Consider the following 19,844-nt stretch of genomic DNA (forward strand, 5'->3'; position numbering starts at 1 on the left):
CAAGTGATTCTGGGAGGGATGCCTCAAGGGGTGCCAGAAATTATAGAATGGTTTGGATTTGAAGGGAGCTTAAAGATCATCTAGTTCCAACCCCCCTGCCCTGGGGAGGGACACATTGTCCAGTGCATTGTACTTTCTGTAATACGTGTCTTCTGTGCCTTAAAACTTGACCCTTGTCAAGATTTCCTTGTCTTCCACAAGCAAAGTCCCAGTATTTTGTTTTAATTGAGGGTGTGCATAGCTTGAATCAAAGCATCATGCTTTGAAATGCAGCATTTGTTTTTGAAAGTGAACTAAAATGGCATCTTTCTGGTATTGACAGTGCTGTGAGGACACTTTGCTGCTTTCTGTAGCTTTTTGTTTGATTGTTTGACCACCCTATCCCACATGAGGTGGATGGTTCTTGTGTCGGTGAAAGCTGCGGTGCGTTAGCACCTTCAGAGCCCTCCTGTGTGGTGAAGAGCAGAGCTGTAAATAAAGCCCTGAGGCAGCATGGTAGCAAACCAGATCCTGAAACAGAGGGTCCTCTGGCTTTGAGGGGCTCCTCACCATCCCCTTCTCCTGTGGAGAGAGGCAGCTGTGGCCACCATGCAGAGCCCCTCTGAGGCACAGCAGAGGTGGTATCCCAGCACGCAGGGCAGCTTTTAAAGAGATTCAGGGGGAGCTGAAGAGCCTGAGCCTGCTCATGATGAAGACAGGCTGAGAGAGTTGGGGGGGTTCAGCCTGAAGAAGAGAAAGCTCCAGGGAGACCTTAGAGCCCCTTCTAGCCCCTAAAGGGGCTCCAGGAGAGATGGGGAGGGACTCTTGATCAGGGAGGGGAGCCATAGGATGAGGGGGAACGGTTTTAACACTAAAAAAGGGGAGATGATTGATATAAGATGTGAGGAAGAAATTCTTTGCTGTGAGGGTGGTGAGACCCTGGCCCAGGTTGCCCAGAGCTGTGGCTGCCCCATCCCTGGAGGGGTTCAAGGCCGGGTTGGAGGGGGCTTTGAGCAACCTGGTCTGGTGGAAGGTGTCCTTGCCCAGGACAGGGGGTGGGACTGGATGGTCTTTAAGATCCCTTCCAACCCAAACCATTCTATGATTCTATACTCATATCCCCCTGGTTTGGGCATGCTCAGGACTCCTCGCTAAGCCCTGCTTCCTGAGATGTGTCTGAGTGCGGCGGAGCAGGCACCCGGATCGCCCAGGGCGACCGGTGCTGCCTCTAATGAGGGCATCAGGGACGTGACCCGCCTGTTGCCGACATTTACACACAGAACAAACAGGAGCAAACCTGATTTGCATCGGCTGAAGTGACGCCAGAGCCAAATGAAGTCACGTGTCCTCATTAGGAAGCTCAACAGATAGAGATGAAAGTCATGAGGGACAGTCAACTCTGCAGGGCTTGTTTAGTTAACACGGTTACACTCTGCCTCTCCATCTTCATTGTGCATGTCCGTCTCTCCGGCTTTATGCCTTCTCCTTGTTTAATACATCAGAAGGAAACCACACTGATTTACCACGTGTAATCCTCAGAGTGACTCCTCTCAGCGCTGCACTTGTGCTGTGAGTGACCACTGCTTTGCATAATAGCCAAAATTAACAAATAAATAACAAGCAAGCGGCAAGAGACAGGCTAGGTCTTACACCAAAGCAAACTCAAGGCTGAATTTGTTGAGCCTGCCTTGGAGCAGGTGGTCAGGAGAGCTCGTCTGTATCTTTGTCCATCCAGGGCATTGTGTGCCTGGTGGATCTGGAGCTCGCTCCTCCTCCCCAGGAGGCAGAAGGTGCTGGTGGAAGCCAGGTCAATGTGGACACCGCTATGCAATGTGGACACAGCCAAAAACTTTTTGTCTGGCATCGTAATGAGATGAAAACTGGAGAAAAAAAATATTTAAAAATAACTCTTTAACTGCAACTGAGTAAACTACCCATTGCTCGCTTCCAGTTAAGGTCTGAGGACTCTAAGGTGAGGTTTTCAGGTGCTGGCTGTTCCCGGTAGGACTTCAAAGTTGCACATCCCCAAATATAGGAAACTGTGGAGGTGCAGGAGCTTGGGAGTATGCTCATTCCTGAGCGCCTCAGTGTGTTGAGGCCTTTGCACATGATGGGTGCTGAGGGTGGGCTTTGGGAGGTGCAGCCTTTGTAGCCGGTGGCTGCCTGCATGAGCCCACTGCAGCCACGCTTCTCTGCCTTGGAGATGTCCCTTTGAGAGTGGGGATTTGGAGCACACACAAACAGTGCACAAATATTGTGTGAGTAGTTTTTTTTATGTGTGGAAGTAGGAGTCAGACTAGGATAAATGGTTCTGCAAAACTAAAAGCTGGGGGAAATGCAGGCAGCAAATGTAAAAGCAGAAAAAGAGGGTCTGTTATTGTTAGTCGAGCTGATCTAAGTGGTGAGATGAAGAGAGACAGCTCCTGTTCCCTCCAGGATGCTCTGCGTGCGCTGGGCTGTGTGAAGGAGGACATCTTGACAAGGCAAGCTGGAGATGTGAGGGCATTATGGGCTTCTTAACCTGGCAAGAAACTCTAGGAAAAAGGCACAGGACGTGGTCTAGCAACCAAAAATTAACAGTTCAGTATGGATTCTGGGTTTTTAGAATACAAAAGTACTCTTACTCTCACCTAGTTGCTGTGGATGTTGGCTGAGCTGATGAGATCAAAGCCAGCAAGAGACTGGCTGCCTGAACTGCATTCCTGCTAGATGGCTACCAAAAGATGTGATTTGGCCAAGCAAAAGGCTGAGGGAGTAAGCAAGGAGAGCTGTAGAGGAAGGGAGAAGACCAGGCGTGCGGGAGGGAACTGGTAATACCAGTGATGATCCCAAGAGAGCTGGGGTGCCAGGGAAGGGTGCTAAGACTGATTGGAATTGGGATCTGAAAATTGGGGCCAGGGAAAAATTTGTGAGTGAAGTCAATAAACCAGAAAGTGCTAACACTTGCTGTCAAGGCTGTGTCCCAGAATAACGATGGACATCTGTGTCACCAGCAGCAAAAGGCAATGAAAGGACATTGCAGGCTGGAAAATGGAAGAGAGCAGTGAAGCACCTTTTATCCGCTGCTCAGACAGCGCCGTGTAATCCCGAATGTGACAGCTCAGGGTGAGGCCACCCTGACCGAAGCGCGTGGCTTGTAGCGGCACCAGGTTTTGTGTGGGTGTGCGCACACAGCAACATGTGTGTGTGGCTGCTAACTAGTGTGTGCAAACCATATGGCACGTGAGAGCAAGTCAGCACACGCGTCGTCAAGAGGAGGGTCAGAGAAAGCAATCGCCCCTCTCCCACCGTGAGGAATTCGTGCCCTACCTTGTGCCAGAGGAGAGAAATTCAGAAGGAGCTATGTGAAAAGCTGCCAGTCTGTTGGGAGGGGAATGCCTGTCAGGCTTGGAGATTAAATGGAAGCACGACAAATCTGGATTGTTCCTGCCAAAACCAACTTTGATTACTTTATAATTCAACATGTGTTACCAGCTCCTATTATTAGAAAGCCAAACTTCCTCCACTGTGGGAAGAGGCTGAGATGGAGCTTTCTAGCCTTGTGTAAGTTAATTACAGTACACATGTTAAAAGCAGCATCTGTCTTAGTCAATCTAGTTGATTATTGCAGCACTTTATTTTTAGTTATCATCAAGGTGAAGGATGACACTAATGTAAGTGGAGAGCTTCCCGCAGATCTTGCTCAACTACATATTCTCCAAAACCAGCTACGCCAGAGCTGGTGGGACCTTCTCTCCTGGAGCTGGACCAGGTGAAGCCCTGTATGGACTTGTAGGAAAAGAGTCTGTGTAATGTGCCTTGACTACAGAGTTTACCACAAACATACTGAGACCTGGCTATTAAAATCAAGCCCACTAGGGTTGTTAGATCTTTGTGGTAGACCAGTGGCCAAAATTTTTGATGCTCTGCTTCTATTCTGAGCTCCCTCTGATGCAAATCTTTCTGGCCTCATGACTGAATGCTTTGATTTATCACATAATAGCACCCTGTTCTTTCCCTTATGTCTAATTCTGCTGCCTAGTGTTATCTCAACTTCTGGACAAGATCTACAACGTGGGAGCATCAGGGTGACTCTGGCAAAGCCAACGAAAGCCTGCAGGTGAGTTTTCTTTGCACATGTGGGAAGCTTCTTTGGAACAATGGAGAGGTCTTGAGATCTGGCCTTGGCTAAAAGCTCAAAGCGTGGCAACAACTCCTCCCTCCTACTTTAAGGTCGGTGGGCTGGTGTGGTGTGCTATGGAGTGAGCATTTGTGGTATGTTTGAGTGCTCACAATGCTGATGGAGCTGGAAGGCTGGTGCTGACACCGTTCCCCATGAGATGCAGGCCCGGGGAAACCTTGGTTTGCTTTCCATTCACAGCACAAATGAAGAGTCTGCCTCCTTCCCAAACAAAAATAAACAGGTAAATAAGAAACGAAAAATCTTGAGCAGAAAACCCCTTCCCTTTGGATTTTGAAGCAGCAGGTAGGCAGAGCCAGCAGCACTTGGAAAGCCCAGTTAATGAGCAGCTTGGAGAAGCAGCACCTGATGGCAGTGACTGTCTCCAGGGATGTTCCTCATGGAACTGATTTGTGATCTCATGGTCAGGAAAACTACTTAGGTGATGATAGAGAATGAAAAGAGCATTAACAGATCCTCATCAAATCTAAAGCAGCAATACTCTGTGGGCTTGTGTTTATTCTCATAAGAACACTTCTCAGAGGTCTTGGTTTTCTGAGCTTGTATTTTTAAGAGCCTAACTGCTAGCAATGTATCTTCTGTGTGCGGTTTCAGCAGAGGTATTGCAGGTGCCAGCTGTGGTTTTTGTGTGACAGATGTGTACACATACACCTTGTGCAGCAGATCTGGTATCTCTTTACCAGATCAAAAGAAAATCTAAATGGGTTCCATGTCCTGTAGCAGCATGGCAGGCTGATGCTGTCTGATAAGAGATCAAACCTCCCCGGGTTTTGTGCAAAGACCATTTCCTGGGTGGGTTTGCCATTCTTAGGATTCCTGTCTTTCACTTTTCTGCTTATCTTTCCAGAACCGACAGAAGTAATGTAGCTAGGAAAGCAATGCCTGACTCTCTGTTGTAAAATTGGATTTTAAATGTACAACAAGGGTCATCAAAGGGTGGCTATGATTCCTGATGCTTCCTCCCCCCTCATCAGGAGGAAACCCCCACCATCACCACTTCTCCAGATCAGGAGAACACAGGCCTGGGCATACCCACCAAGTGCCTCTCACTTCTCCAGGCCCCCATGGAGGGGCTGAAGGGTGTCATGCTCCGTGGTTATGGTACTTGCTGCCATACGCTGACCCGCTGTTCACCTCCTTCCAGCTGTGAACCCAATATGGACTTATGGTTCATGTGTGACGGGGCATGCAGTTTGCTTGTAGCAAGAAGGAACATACCTGGTGGTACCATCACTGAAGATAGTCTCCAGGTCACTCTGCAGAGATGAGAGTTGTGAGCATATAGCTCAGGTATTAAGAGAAGCTCTTTGGGTATTTCTGACTCAGCTGGAGCAGTGGCTCTTGAAGTACTTTGAGGAGTAATCATGAAATACTTTGAGGAGCCACCAGATAGCTTTCCAGTCAAAATGTAGGCAAATTAGGTTGGTTGGGAGGGGAATTAATGTCCCTTGGGACACCAGCAATATGGTAGGTAGCCCTCTCCCCTTTAGTCTTTCTATTTAAAGTGGGCCTGGGCCCCACACAAAGGGTGTCTCCAGGATCGGTACCAGAGGAGCAGCTGGGGCAAAGCAATCTCTATGAGCAGTGGAGCCATTGTGTCCAACTCCCACTGACTACTAAGGGAATGTGTTTATTATGAAACAATTGAAGGTTGTGTGATTAGAGAGAACTATTACTCAGTGGAAGATAGCTTCAAAAGGTCACAGTTGCTGTGTGTTTAGTCCCAGGAGGTCTGTGAAGCCACTCTGGTATGAGGGATGGAGAACACCCTGTCCTTGCTCGCTGGGGGAGGATGGCTCCCACGGCCTGTGCGAGGCTCATCTTGCTGCATCTCCTCACCCAGCTCTGCCCGTCCCTCCAGCCTTGTGTTGGGGTGACTGGAGAATGAGGGGAAACTCTTCTTCCCATGGCTCAGCTCTTCTGTGGTGAGTGGCCACAGGTGGCTAGGGCTGCTGGTGGTGCAGTAGCCAATCAGCACACTCTGCCAGGCAGCTGCTGGTAGCATTGTGTGTGCACACAATGCACAGCGGGGGTATTAGGCTCGACTTTACTGTTCCCATAAGCCAGGAGGGATGACCGACATGGTGAAAATGCCTCCGCTCAGCATGAGTCTTTGTAGTGCTGCAGCCTGGGGATAAAGTGTTCCAACATGCACCCCGGGGGAGCCTTCTCCCACCCGACACCGTGCCGGAGTCGCCGGAGGAGGTTCCTCACCTGCGGCTGGATGCCTGCCCTCCTCCTCCTCCTCCTCCTCCTCCTCCTCCTCCGTTCCCCGCCGCAGCGACGTGGCCCCGGGTGAAAGCAGATGAAAGATCGCTTCTCATTTGGTAACAAATAACTTCCAAGCTCATGTGAGGGGCTTTCAACTTAACTGCTCTCTTTGCTCCTTTCATGTCTTCTCTTTGTTTGGCACGCGCGCACTAATGCAAGCTCCAAATAAGCATCTGTACCCATAAGACATGAACAAATAGGAAAAGGATAATAATATCCAAAGGTTTTGCAGGAGAGGTTAAAAAGGGAGCCAGACTACAGAGACTGCTGAATAGAGGTTTGCTTGACTGATGTTACAAAGGCAAAAGACAGAAAAATCCTTGGAAAATGCCTCTGAGCGGTGATTGCTTTCTCAGAAAGCCTTGCAATTAGGCATGAAAGGAGTCCTTCCAAGCTCCTAAGATGCATTAAAGTTGTTATTATGAAATAATTAAGCCACATGGAGTAACTCGAGATCCACTCTGTCCCCTACCTGACCATCTGTTGAGGTAAGGGAAGGTAAGAGGTCTTAGCAGCCCCCAGACCATTTGGATGGTCCTGGCTCCCTGCTGTCCTGTCCCAACTGTCTCCAGTACCCACTGCCCTGCCTAAACTGGGCAGGAAAGGGGAAGGGAGCTTTATGTGTTAATAGCATCATCCTGAGGTACAAGCGTGCACAGCCAGAGCCCTGATAGCCCCAATTCCTGACCTCAGGACCTAGGACCTCAGAGATCAAAGCATCGGAGCTGCTGTCCCTTGCACCGGTTAGGCTGCACACATGGTGGCCAGCATCTCTCTGCTTCTCCAGGGCCCTTTTTGTGTAGACTGAGCATTGCTGAACACAGAAATGACAAGACTGGATTAATTCCTTCTTAAATCCGTTCAGTAGCTGATTGGTATCTTCTCCTATTCATCTTTCCTGTATTTACTCTGCGGCTGAGAACTGGAAGCCAGTGTTTATTCAGGCAAATGTTATATGTGATTGTGTGTTTCTGGGAAGCTAAAAAAGAAAGATTCAGTAGCTTGAAAACCCACAATGGTGTCAGTGATGAATTTGAGGTATTTATTAGAGTAAGGCTTTCCTTTTTCTTCCCCTTTACTGCACGCTCCATGGAGACCTACCATCCATGTCTGCCCAGGGAGGCACAAGCTGGTCCAGAGCACCTCCATCGGTGCTTCATGCCTGTGAGGTGCCAGTGGGCAGCGATGCAGGAGCTGTGTCCCCACATGAGAAGGCTGCCCTGAGAGCTGGGACTTGTAAGCATGGACATAGCTGCGTGCACAGCGATAAATGGGATTTTTTCACTCCCACTGGCCATCTGATGTGTTCCCCGTAGGGAAACCCCCCTTAGCCAGCCTGTGCTCCCAGCCAGTGCTGGTGTGCGTGGCACAGGGGTGGCTTCCAGCCCTGGGACAGCAGGTGCCCTTTCACAGGCTGTCTGATGGCCAGGCATTACATTTTCCTTCTAGATCCCATCCTGAGCCTGGGGCTGTGTTCTCCATGGCTCAGATGTGAGTGCTGGGAGAAAAAACCGTGCCAGGGAGCTCATTTACTGGTGGTGGAGAAGGCATGACACTGTCGCTAGTGTTAGGGGTCTGTGTAATCCTTCCCACTGCCCTCATGTCTGGTCAGCTTTTAAACCCCACGCTATTAAGGCAGAACTCTGTAAACAGCCCTCATTTCTTGATAAAAGGAATGAGCAATACAACTGCACTACACAGCTACAAACTGAATTATTGACCCTACAGAAGCCCCATAAAGCTAGTAAACTAGCAATTAATATCATTTGACTCCCAGTTCCACTCCAGAAAAGAATTAGGCAGGGCACAATCCTGCGTGGTACAGAAAGCAAGGGGCAGCGCTCTTCATCCCATGGAGTCTGAGCTCCGGGATTACACCTGTGACTGCTGCCATTTCTTAAATATCTACCCTGTTCCAACCTCTTCCTTCTTTCTCCTCCAAGCCAAGTGTCAACATGCTCCTGGAATGTTGTGATCCTTAGCTTCATCTGTCTCAGATCATGAGAGCTCGTGCCTTCCCACCTACTGCTAGAGATGTCTGTACAGTGGAAGGCTTCACTGGAGGTGGAGATGGTCAGTATTTGCGGCGAGTGTTGGCCGAACTGGCACAGCTCTCATGGCCATGCTATTCAAGAACTCTTATGGCTGTAGCACCTGCTGGAACAACCAGAGGCTCTTCGTTTCATTTCACACTGTAGCTTCCATCCCTCTCCCTTTATATTGCTTTATGTCTACTTTTTCTTGGAGACTGGGGTAGTTAATGGAATCACTTCCATAAAATCCATCTTCTCTTTGGAAAGCTGTCATCTCCGGTGACTAGGTGGTTTCCCTATCCCATCTGCTCCCCCAGCTGAGCTGGATTTCCCCCCAAGGACAGGGGACTCAACCCTGCATAGAATCCTGTGCTATTGCCACAGAAGCTATGAGGTGCTGGTGTGAACACCCAACCCAAGAGCTGGACCTCAGTGAACCAGCCACCAGTGCCACATCTCCACTGTCCACTGGCTGGATCCTCCTTATGCTTGTCCCAGCCAGGTACCCAAATACATCTGCCATGTCTTTGAGGAAGAAGTTCTGCATTGCTTCCTCTGCACTCAAATATTCGGCATCTCCACCAAGAACTGCACTGGAGGGGATGGTCTTTCCCAACTGCATTCCTATTGAAGTCGGTGGTGCAGAACCCAAGTTTTCACACCCACAAGTTCAGTGGGATGAGTAAAAAAACAAGGTTTGACACAGAGGATTTTACTTGAGGGGAAAAAAAAAAAAAGTTTCTTGCTGGGATTTGCTGCTAAGGAGATATATTATGGACCAAAGGAGATGTGTAGGTTTCCTGTTCTGGTATTTTCTTTCATATCTTGAACTCAGTTGAACTGTGCGTATTGTCAAGCATTTCTTTTGTAAATGCATGGATTAATTAGCTGCAGGACTTACTTAATACATGTCCTGAGAAAAACACTCTGTGCTTTCTGATGCTGCCTTTAATGTAAAGCCTATTTGACAGGAGGTTTTCAGGAACATTTGCCTGATGACTCATCTAAAGCACAGGGGGGAGCCTGCATTCCCATTTACCTTGATGGAAAATGATACCCTCCTGTTAGTGTTTGATCGGTTTCTTTGAAAGGAAATTTCATCCTTCTAGAAGATCTTAGGTCTTTAGGGCAGGACTTCACAACCTAAACTAGGTCCAGCCTTCTTCAAAGTTGGTGGCGATGCTCCCCAGCCCTGCTGGTGGGAGCTGGGCATTGTACCTTGTACTTCTGTAAAATGCCAGTCCCTGTAGCCTTGTGCTTGGGACACTGCACCCTCCACCGAGCTACTTGGTGCTGCTGGACCACTGGAGGACTCCCTGGGCATGGGTGAGACAGCTGCCTGGTATAAACCATCCTCTGGAACAGTTCTGCACAGTCCCAGGGGACCTCTTTTGGCATCCTCCAGGAGCAAAAGTGTGCCCTGCACGTCCTAGGATTCTGCAGGAGGAGAGAAACCAGGTCTTGGAGGAGCCCTGTAGGAGAAGAGACAGTTTATCTTATCTTTAACCCTGCAGAGGTCCACACACAAGGCAGCATGGATGCAGAGGAGCAGATCAATGCCCTTCCTATGTTGGAATGTGATGGAGGTGAGGACCAGGCACTCCTTGGCAGAACCTGCGGAGATCTTGGAGTGCAATTGGGCCACCTGGGACAGAGGCAGTGGTGGGTGGGCTCTTCATCCCCGTCTTCTTCACTCCAGATCATAAAAACCTGAAAGACAAGAACACAGAGCTCCTTGGTTATTCTGCTTTGTGCTGGGAAATGTGATGAGGTACCTGGAGTGTTGGCAGGCTCTCTCCATGTGATGGGGAGAGATGTCCACACTTGGCAACTTGTTATTCCAAGATCCTAGAGCCACCAGGGAGAGAAAGCCCATTTCAGCTCAAGTAGCTCAGGGAGGCTTGGCATTAGTTTAGATGAAGAAAAGTAATTTCACCATCAGAAGGGCAAGAAACCTTTCTGTTTTTTTTCTTTTTTTTTCTTTTTTTTCTTTTTTTTTAATGAAAGCTGCAAGTCTGAAGCAAAGAATAAAATCCATGGGGATACTCTGATACTCTAAACCCCCAGAATTTGTGGATTATTTTTTTTCCATGCTTGAAGATCACGTGTGCCTCAGCCTGTGCGAAGTGAATTAAAGGTTTCAACCCAGCTCCTGGTGGGGAAAAAAAAAGTGCTCACATCACAAGTGGCACTAATTGGCTCCCTTGTTAGCAGCCCGGGAGAGAAGGCAGGGAGCAAGATGCTAGAGCCTCCCTCAGAAGCCTGAGCCTCCCGCAAGCACCAGCAAGAGTCATGCTCCCACCCCAGCAGTTTCCACAACTGGCTGGGAAGGAGGTCCTGACGTGTTGCCTCTTCCAAGGAAGAGCTCTGCTTTCTGGGCCTGCCAACCTAGCATTAACCTCTCTTAAATTTTGTTTGTGATGGAAATGTCACCCTGACAGATTAATTGAGCTATAACATATGCAAGGTAATGTGAAAAAAAAGAATACAGTTGCATTACCCGGTGTTAATGCCGCAAATAGGCGCTGCTACCTGCAGTGATAACTGTCTTGAATGCTAAAGGATCGCAGTCCTGGGTGCAGCAAATGAGGCATTTTAATGGGGAAAAAACCCCATCATTTTAGGCTCACCTACAGCTGAAGGAAGGGGAAACACATCTGGGAACTGGTTCTGTGGCGAGTACAGTGGTTCATCTATCAATATTAATAATAACACATAAAACTGTAGCTTGCTTATTATCTCCCAATGAACAGAAGACAGAGACTGAGTTCCATGTAATTTAATTTCAATTAGTGCATTGGAGCTTTTTAAAGAATGGACTATATATTCCTCTACAGTTACTTGCAGACTATTAAACACAATGCTGAAAAATTATTATGTAAATGAGAATTATCTTATTGGCTTTCGTATCTTTCTCCCTCTTCCTTCCCCAGGTAATTGGGTAGGTAGGTGCTGGGAAAAAACAGATGATGGGAAATGTGAATAATGAAATCTCTGCAGCACTCTCTCGTCTTAGATGCAGAAGCCCCAAATATATGTGTGTGTCAGTTTAATTTAATTTGCTGTTAATTACCTTAAATAGTAGTCTTACCTTCCTTTGCTTTCACTGCATTTCTGTCCAGGCTCTCATTAGGCAGCGTGATAAAGCAGGTGCTTGTTAAAAATACCATAAGTGCCTATTTACATTACAAAGCTATTCCTAGCACTTGTGTTAAAGGAAACTGAAGTCTTGTCCCTCGATACAGCCGGTGGGAGAGGCGAAGCAGCACGCTGTTTTCACGTGTTTAAACCCCAGAACACTAATTCCCAACAATAAGAAGATCAGAATTTAAAATACAAGGTGCAGAAGCATCCAGTGAATAAGTAGGTGTGTAGTTTTCTCCAAAGCGAGATGGACAGTAGGCTTTCAGAGGTCTGCCTGGAGGACTTAGGTGTTCAGCTCCCGCCAATTTCTAATGCACGTAAAGGACTATACCAATAGAAGGATGTGAAGATCTCCTTTGAATGACCATCATTCAGAAAGGAAGTTTCCCATTATTTAATTCAGGCCAACAAAGGAAACGTAAAATCTAGGGTTGATTTTTATCAGCACAGGTAAACCTGGGAGAGCGTAAGCTGTGAACAGACAGGGGAGAGAAAGAAGAGGTTGGGAAAGAGGCAGCAGGGATGGAAAAGGGCGTGGAGAAAGAATTCAGCATAGGGTAATGTGTTTTCAAATATTGATATGGGAAAGGCATAAATAGAACCAAGTGCATGCTTGTGGAGCTAATAAAGGTCTTGTTTACAAGTCAGCGGAGTGATTCATTAAGAATGGGAACAAGCACCTGCTCTGAAAATAAGGGAAATGCTTAATGAAGGCACTGAGAGACGAGAGGAAGTGATTTGAGTACAAGTGTGTTCAAGAAAGAGAGAAGTCCAGTGCCTCTCGTCGTTCACCTCCAGCATTCACCTGCGGTGTCCCCGCTCAGTGGGCTGGGGCTCACGGAGCAGCCAGCTGTGGTGCCCTCTTCCCCCTCCGGAAGAGGATATCTGGTCCTCAGTACTTTATTCCAAGCGCTATTAAATCCAAGCAAAAAAAACCAAACCCACCCCAAACCCTCAGCTCACTTCTCATTTTCAATTCAGTAGCTTCTCCAGTTTCTTCTTTTCATTTTACTTATCTCCAACCAGAGAAAAAAAATACAGGCAGGGAGCAGAGTCTGAACTCCCTGGCAAATATCCCAGTTCCAGTTGTGGAGCAGACATCCCAGCGGCACCTCCAGGTGTGGGGGATCAGGTTGTGGTGCTGCCAGATCAAATTCTTCCTTGTCTTCCTCTTCCTGAGGACCCAGCTCTTCGGATGTGCCCATGACCCCTCTTTGAGGAGTTGGATATATTTGATAAGGCTGTGAGAACTCAATGCTGGCTGAGAAGGAAGGAAGATGATCAAATAACCTCGAAAATAAGCGTGGAGGTGAATATGGAGGGTAGTCAGAAAGAATGGCTGTCTCTCTCCTCTGAGCTCCCTCCAGAAGGCATCTCTGGAGCCTGCCCACCGTGCTGTCATGGTGGGTGTTTCTCTGAGGCTGTGACGGACCCAGCTCACTTGGCCTGGACCATGCTGAGCAGCACTATGACTGCACAAATGCAAAGATGGCATTTTCCCTGCCCAGGTCTGTCTTACCAGAGTGGGGAGGAATTGCAAGGGATGCTATTCAGCGTGGTAGAGCTGTTTTAAATCGCCTCCAAGGTGTGCTTTGCCAGAGCTACTGCCAGGCATCTTTCTCCTTCCCAGACAGGGTTGCTATTAACTTTTCTCTTCTTCTGCTTAGTAGGAGTTGGAAAAACCATGCAGAAATCATCCTGGTAGCACCAGGGCATCCTTGCAGTGGGAGCCAGCATGCTGTCTGCCCAGGAGCTTTCTGCCACTTAGGGTACAGCACCCCTGTGCCTGTCACCGGGGAAAGAGGGACTTCTCTTGCGCTTGGTGCCAATGAAAGACAAGGAGATTGGGAAATCTACTTTTTCCTCCCTGCCAGTGATGTCTGCCTGGCACAGACTAAGGAAATAATTGAGCTGTGACTCCTGGGAAAGCTGTGGCTGCTCCTGGGAAGGGATTGGAAACTGCCAGTTGGTGAATGGGGCTCTTCATCCACTCACCTGGAACCTGATGAGGATGAGGATCATCCAGCCCTGTACCTGGAGAGCAGCCTCAAAGCAAGCACTTGATGGGGAATAGTTCAGTAATGATGGTGGCAAGCAGCGCCCTGGGAGACAGTGTTGGAGCGAGAGGGCTGTTGTCTGACCCCTCATTTCTCCATGTGCTGGGGGACAGGGAGTTCCCCTGTGCTCAGCTCTGCCTGCTTTCTGGCCAGGTTCCGCTGTACCAGCCCATGCTTCTTCCAAACAGCCTTGAAGCCCGTTGCAGCAGATCTATCGATACCGTCAGTTTAGCACGGGTTTGATCCTGCTCCTGGGACCAGAGCATCAAACCCTGAAGCTCATGCTTAAACTCCTGCCTCAGCTGGAGCTCTGCAGGGGGGGAGAAGCCCATGCTTTGATCGCAAGATCTGCACTGACAAGCTGCTGGCAGGGCTTAAAGCACTCCAGACCCATCCATCTCAGGCTTGTGTTTCCCCTCCCGGTGCAAATGCCCCCAGCCAGGCAAGCCAGGCGGTGGTGGGACTGTTTGCTTATCATAGAATGGTTTGGGTTGGAAGGGACCTTAAAGACCACCCAGTGCCACCCCCTGTCCTGGGCAGGGACAACTCCCACCAGACCAGGTTGCTCAAAGCCCCATCCAACCTGGCCTTGAACCCCTCCAGGGATGGGGCAGCCACAGCTTCTCTGGGCAACCTGGGCCAGGCTCTCACCACCCTCACAGCAAAGAATTCCTTCCCCAGATCTCATCCCAATCTCCCCTCTTTCAGTGTCAAACCCTTTCCCCTCATCCTATGGCTCCCCTCCCTGATGAAGAGTCACCTCCCCAGCTTTCCTGTGGGCCCCTTTATGTCCTGCTTCCCCACTCATCTTTTCATGGACTTGCTGGGACCATCGCAGGGGGTCCTGCCTGTTTTCAGAGAGAGGAGCAGCCCGTCCCTGCCCCAGCACCCCGGTCACAGGGTGGAGAAGGCCTCTTGCAATAGCTGTCGCTGACATTTACCACAAAGCGGCCCCGATCTCTGTGACAGGCAACGGCCCGTGTCTGCTCGTGTTGTCACACACCATTAGGAGGTGACGATGGGCCTGGCCTCGCTATGGGCTGCCATCAGGGATGGGTTTGTAGGGCAGACAGAGACCGAGGTGCCCTGCTCTCCCTGAACAGCCCAGTTGTGAGGACAGGGCGTGAAGAGTCCATTTGCTCCCTCTGCCACTGTGATCCGATTTCCTGCTCCGTGTGTAGCAGAGAAGCTGTTTCCCCTCAAGCAGTGATAGGCACTTTGCAGTTACTTCTTTAAAACGACTTAGTTATACATTTGCTACATGTTATTTTGAATTCTCTTGAAGATCAAGGACGCTACAAAGCCAGCAAGATAAAATTAGCATCTGAGCTGTAGCCTTTGCCTGGTATAAGAAATGCAGATCAGCTTCGCTTGCAGTTGAGTGCTGGAAGGTGAATTTCATTTATGCCTTCCTTTCAGCAGACCTAGTTCTGCCATCCTTGTTTGTTTTGAGTGCCACCACAGCCCGTGAGCTGCCCCAGCAGTCTCGGAAAGGTTGCTTCCAGAGGAAAGTTATCAGGCAACAGCACGAGCGTGGAATTGGACCTCAAACTGATAAGAAATCACTTTGTTCCAGCCAGCAATGTGCCCTTGTGGCCAAGAGGGCCAATGGAATCCTGGGCTGCGTAGGGAAGAGTGTGGCCAGCAGGTCGAGGGAGGTCATTCTCCCCCTCTACTCTGCACTGGTGAGGCCACAGCTGGAATACTGCGTCCAATTCTGGGCTCCCCAGTTCAAGAGAGACAGGGAACTACTGGAGAGAGTCCAGCGTAGGGCAACAAAGATGATTAAGGGATTGGAGCATCTCCCTTATGAGGAAAGGCTGAGAGAGCGGGGACTCTTTAGCCTGGAGAAGAGAAGGCTGAGGGGGACCTTATGAATGCTTACAAGTATCTAAAGGGTGGGTTGAGGGAGGATGGAGCCGGACTCTTTTCAGTGGTTCCCAGTGACAGGACGAGGGGCAACAGGCACAAGCTGGAACATGGGAAGTTCCATTCAAATATGAGGAGAGACTTCTTTCCGGTGAGGGTGACAGAGCCCTGGAACAGGCTGCCCAGAGAGGTGGTGGAGTCCCCTTCTCTGGAGATCTTCAAGACCCACCTGGATGCAGTCCTGAGTGATGTGTTCTGGGCAATCCTGCTTTGGCAGGGGAGTTGGACTAGATGATCTCTAGAAGTCCCTTCCAACTCTGACAATTCCGTGATTCCGTGATCCGTGATTGTTCAAAATCAGTTCTTATCTACTCACAATGTGATCACGGGGTGTTTGAAGGGGAAGCAGTCAGGCTGGTTTATGCTCCTGTACAGCTCTGGGAAAACCAGCGCTCTGTACAGCACCAAGCTGGGGGTTTTCAAAGGCTCTTAGAGGTGACAGCGTGTGCGGAGAAGAGCCACTGGGATGACTTAGAGATGGGAGAAGTGCCATCAGGTGGGGGCTGTGATGGCTGGTCGCTTTGGGTTGTGTCAAGGCCCATGAGGCATCTGATTGGGGTGGGGAAGTGCTCTCAGAGGGAGAAAGTGGTTGGTATTGGAGGCCACTTGAGTGCAGCAGAGGTAAGATGAGCAATCACCAGGGGAAACAAGACACTTGTTTTTGAAGTGAGATCAACCATCAGGAGGGTTGGCCAAAGTGGTGGCCTAAAGACCTTCTCTTGATACCTTCTCCTCAAGGCAAATTTCTTAGTTGGGTGCTTTCCAGGGAGGTGTTTCATAGAATCATAGGATATCTTAAGTTGGAAGGGCCCCATAAAGATCATCAAGTCCAACTCCCTGCTCCTCACAGGACTACCTAGAACTAAACCATATGACTAAGAGCATCATCCAGATGCTCCTTGAACTCTGTCAGGCTTGGTGCTGTGACCGCTTCCCTGGGGAGCCTGTTCCAGGGACCAAGCACCCTCTCAGTGAATAACCACTTCCTCATGTCCAATCTGAGCTTCCCCTGACATAGCTTCATTCCATTCCCTCCTGTCGTATTGCTGGTCACCAGAGAGAGGAGATTGGCACGTCCCTTCTGCTGCCCCTCTTGAAGTTTAACCAAGTTTAACCCTATAAAAGTTTCTCAATGTGACAACAACTGAGAAAATCCCATTTCATATACCAAACATCAAATGAGACAATCTACGGCCCCTTCTACTTTCAAAATGTCCAAGCCTATGGCTTTCAGACTCAGTAAGTCAGGTCACTCTATGAGGGCAGGTTCTTCACCAAGTAGAGGGTACAAACAAACCTCTCATCTACTCTGGGGCACTGCTCAAACCTTGTGCGCAGCCCTCACTGCATCGCTAGCACAGGCTTGGACCCTTACTCAAGTCCAACCTTGCTTCATGCCACATGGACAACCTTCAGGAGGGAAGGCCAGGCCTGTGTCCCCAGCCAAGCACCGTGCTGACACAAACCAGACCCTTCCTTGCATTCCAGTGCAGGGCTGGAGCAGACTGGGCCAAGAAATGCCAGGCATAAATTCAAAGTTCAGTTCCTTAATTTTTTCCTTTGGCCACCATTTGGGTCTTCATCCAATCTATGGTGATGTACCCTGTTATCTGTTTGAAAGCAGGCCTGAAATTGAAAGTCTTCACAGTGTTAGGTCTCACAGATGAAGCATTATCTTCTCAACCTGGACCAGGAGGTGACTGGAGGTGCACCTGGGCAATGGAGACCTGAGCTGACCCCTTTGGGCTCCGTAACGTTCCTACCCGACAGATCAGGAGTTATCACATTGACCCCAGAAGCAAAGGCTTGTGTTTGAATCTGGTACATCCTTATCTTTTATTCATGGTGGGTCATCCATGGTGACAAAGAGTCAAAGGAGGAAGAAAGATTAGAAGAACAGCAGCAGAGCTGCCTGGAGGTGCAGATGGGATCTCAGAGGGGACAGTCAGGATTAAGAGACCCATTTTCAAAACTGGTGAACAACTGTAGATGTTTTGTATTCACAGATTCCGCATCCAGAAGCTGAGGAGCGCCGTGTTTCCAGTGAATTAATTCCCACTGAAATAAGGGATGCATTTTCTGTCTCTTTATTTGCAGATGTTTCAGAACAGTTCCGAGTTTTTCCACAGTATTTGAGATGAGTTACTGAGTGAGATCTAAGTTGGGTTGTCGGCGAGCGTAAACGGGTGTCAGTCCCTTGATCTTCATTGATTTATACCCATTTATGCCAACGCAGGATTATTCTTTCAAGCAAGTGGCTCGGAGTACCCCAGCTTTAAAGCCTAAGTTGTTTTAATTGGACTCGTAGGTAAAGTGTTTCATGTTTCCAAAGTGAATGCTCAGTAGGATGAACTCAAAGACACTTTCACAAAGTTACTGATACACACTTAAAAGTAGGTGTTTCTGGGAATATTGCTGTCATTTCGCTAGTGTATTTACAGCAAGAAGCAATGCAAATGCAGTCCATCTGGAACCACTGGCACTTGCATCCATTCGATAATAGCAACCAGCCAGATTTGGGTACTTAAATAAGATACTGTCATATGCCACCGCTTTCTTTGTTAACAAAGGTAATATTGTGCATTGACCTAAAGATAGATACGTGCCACAGATGTCCCAGTCCAGACTTCAGAATTTGGGGGTTTGTATCCAGAGTTTTTTTGTCCCATTGTGAATTTTAGTTCTGGAGCCAACTTCGTCAAAATCTGAAAGCGGTGGGAAGTTGGATTCAGGCTGATGTCTCTCTGCTTTGCTGAGTACACCAAAACACTGTGCCCTCCTTCAGAAATCCCCAGACTATAGCTCAGGGAAGATGCTCAGCTCGTGAAACAGTCCTGCATTGCCTCTGGTCACAGGACTTTAAAACACTAAAATGAGGGCCCAGAGGAGCAGGGCAGGATGCTGCTGAGGGAACAGCCAAGGTTGATCACCACCGCTGTGTTTGCAGAAGAGGGAACAGGATAAGCTGTCACAGCAGGAGGTCACTGTCCCAGCATGGGAGGGATTGGGAGAACGCACGGACTGCTGATATTGTAAGGATTTTTGTTGGTACAGCCAAGTCTTTTTTTCCTATGGAAAAGGATATAGTCTTTAAGGATCACGGATGAATGGGATTCCCAATAAGTAGTAGTAGGACCCAGAAAGTTTTCTGCCTTACTGTTTTGTGCTAAGGTTAATATTCCCAACTAAAAGACAACCAAGGAAGTGACACCTCCCACCACACCAGATTGCTCAAAGGCCCCTCCAACCTGGCCTTGAACCCCTCCAGGGATGGGGCAGCCACAGCTTCTCTGGGCAACCTGGGCCAGGCTCTCACCACCCTCACAGCAAAGAATTCCTTCCCCAGATCTCATCCCAATCTCCCCTCTTTCAGTGTCAAACCCTTCCCCCTCGTCCTGTGGCTCCCTTCCCTGATCACGAGTCCCTGCCCAGCTTTCCTGAAGCCCCTTGAGGGACTGGAAGGCCATTATAAGGTCTCCCTGGAGCCTTCTCTTCTCCAGGCTGAACCCCCCCAACTCTCTCAGCCTGTCCTCACAGCAGAGGGGCTCCAGAGCATCTTGGTCCTGTCCCCGGCAGATCAGCAAATACGGGAGATTGCAAAAAAAAAAACCACAAACCCACCTATTGAGGTAGGATAAGGGAACAGGGGAATGGTGATGGTTAAAAAGAAAGACCATAAGGGAGGGACTATATTTCATCTCTCTATCTTCTGTCTAAAACACCCCTGAAATGGTTTGCTCGGTCGCCAAGCCACTTTCATTTGAGGCTTCACACTTTTCTCTCTGCTGTTATTCTACGTTTCATTATCTCAGGGGTTTCAGATGAAAATAGTCCTACTCCAGCAAATTACCAGAAGGGTGCTTTTTTTCCTCTGTCGCAAACAGATTGTTTCCCTGCTCTTCCTCAGCATTCAGCACGCTGCGGCAGCAATATCCCTTTCATTAGGTGGGATGGGAGCGCTCTGCATCCTCCGTAATGGTTTCCTCCTCGGATGCTGGGATTGATGGGATGGCAATTTCCCTGAGTCCTGTTACCTGTCCTGACACAAAGAGCACACGTGTGTGGTCACATCATGGCATCACGCTGCCTTTCACTGCCTGCTTCCAAGCTGATGAGGAAGCTGTGGGGAAAATATGCCTGTTATTTGTCAGTTAGGTCTACTAATTACAAGACGTGGGTTTTGGGAGGAAAAAAAAAAAGAATAAAAAAAATTGTTTTCACTTGCAGTCTTTCCAATCTGTTTTGAATTAG

This window comes from Numenius arquata, chromosome 12, assembly GCF_964106895.1.
Source record: "Numenius arquata chromosome 12, bNumArq3.hap1.1, whole genome shotgun sequence".
Taxonomy (NCBI): Eukaryota; Metazoa; Chordata; class Aves; order Charadriiformes; family Scolopacidae; genus Numenius; species Numenius arquata.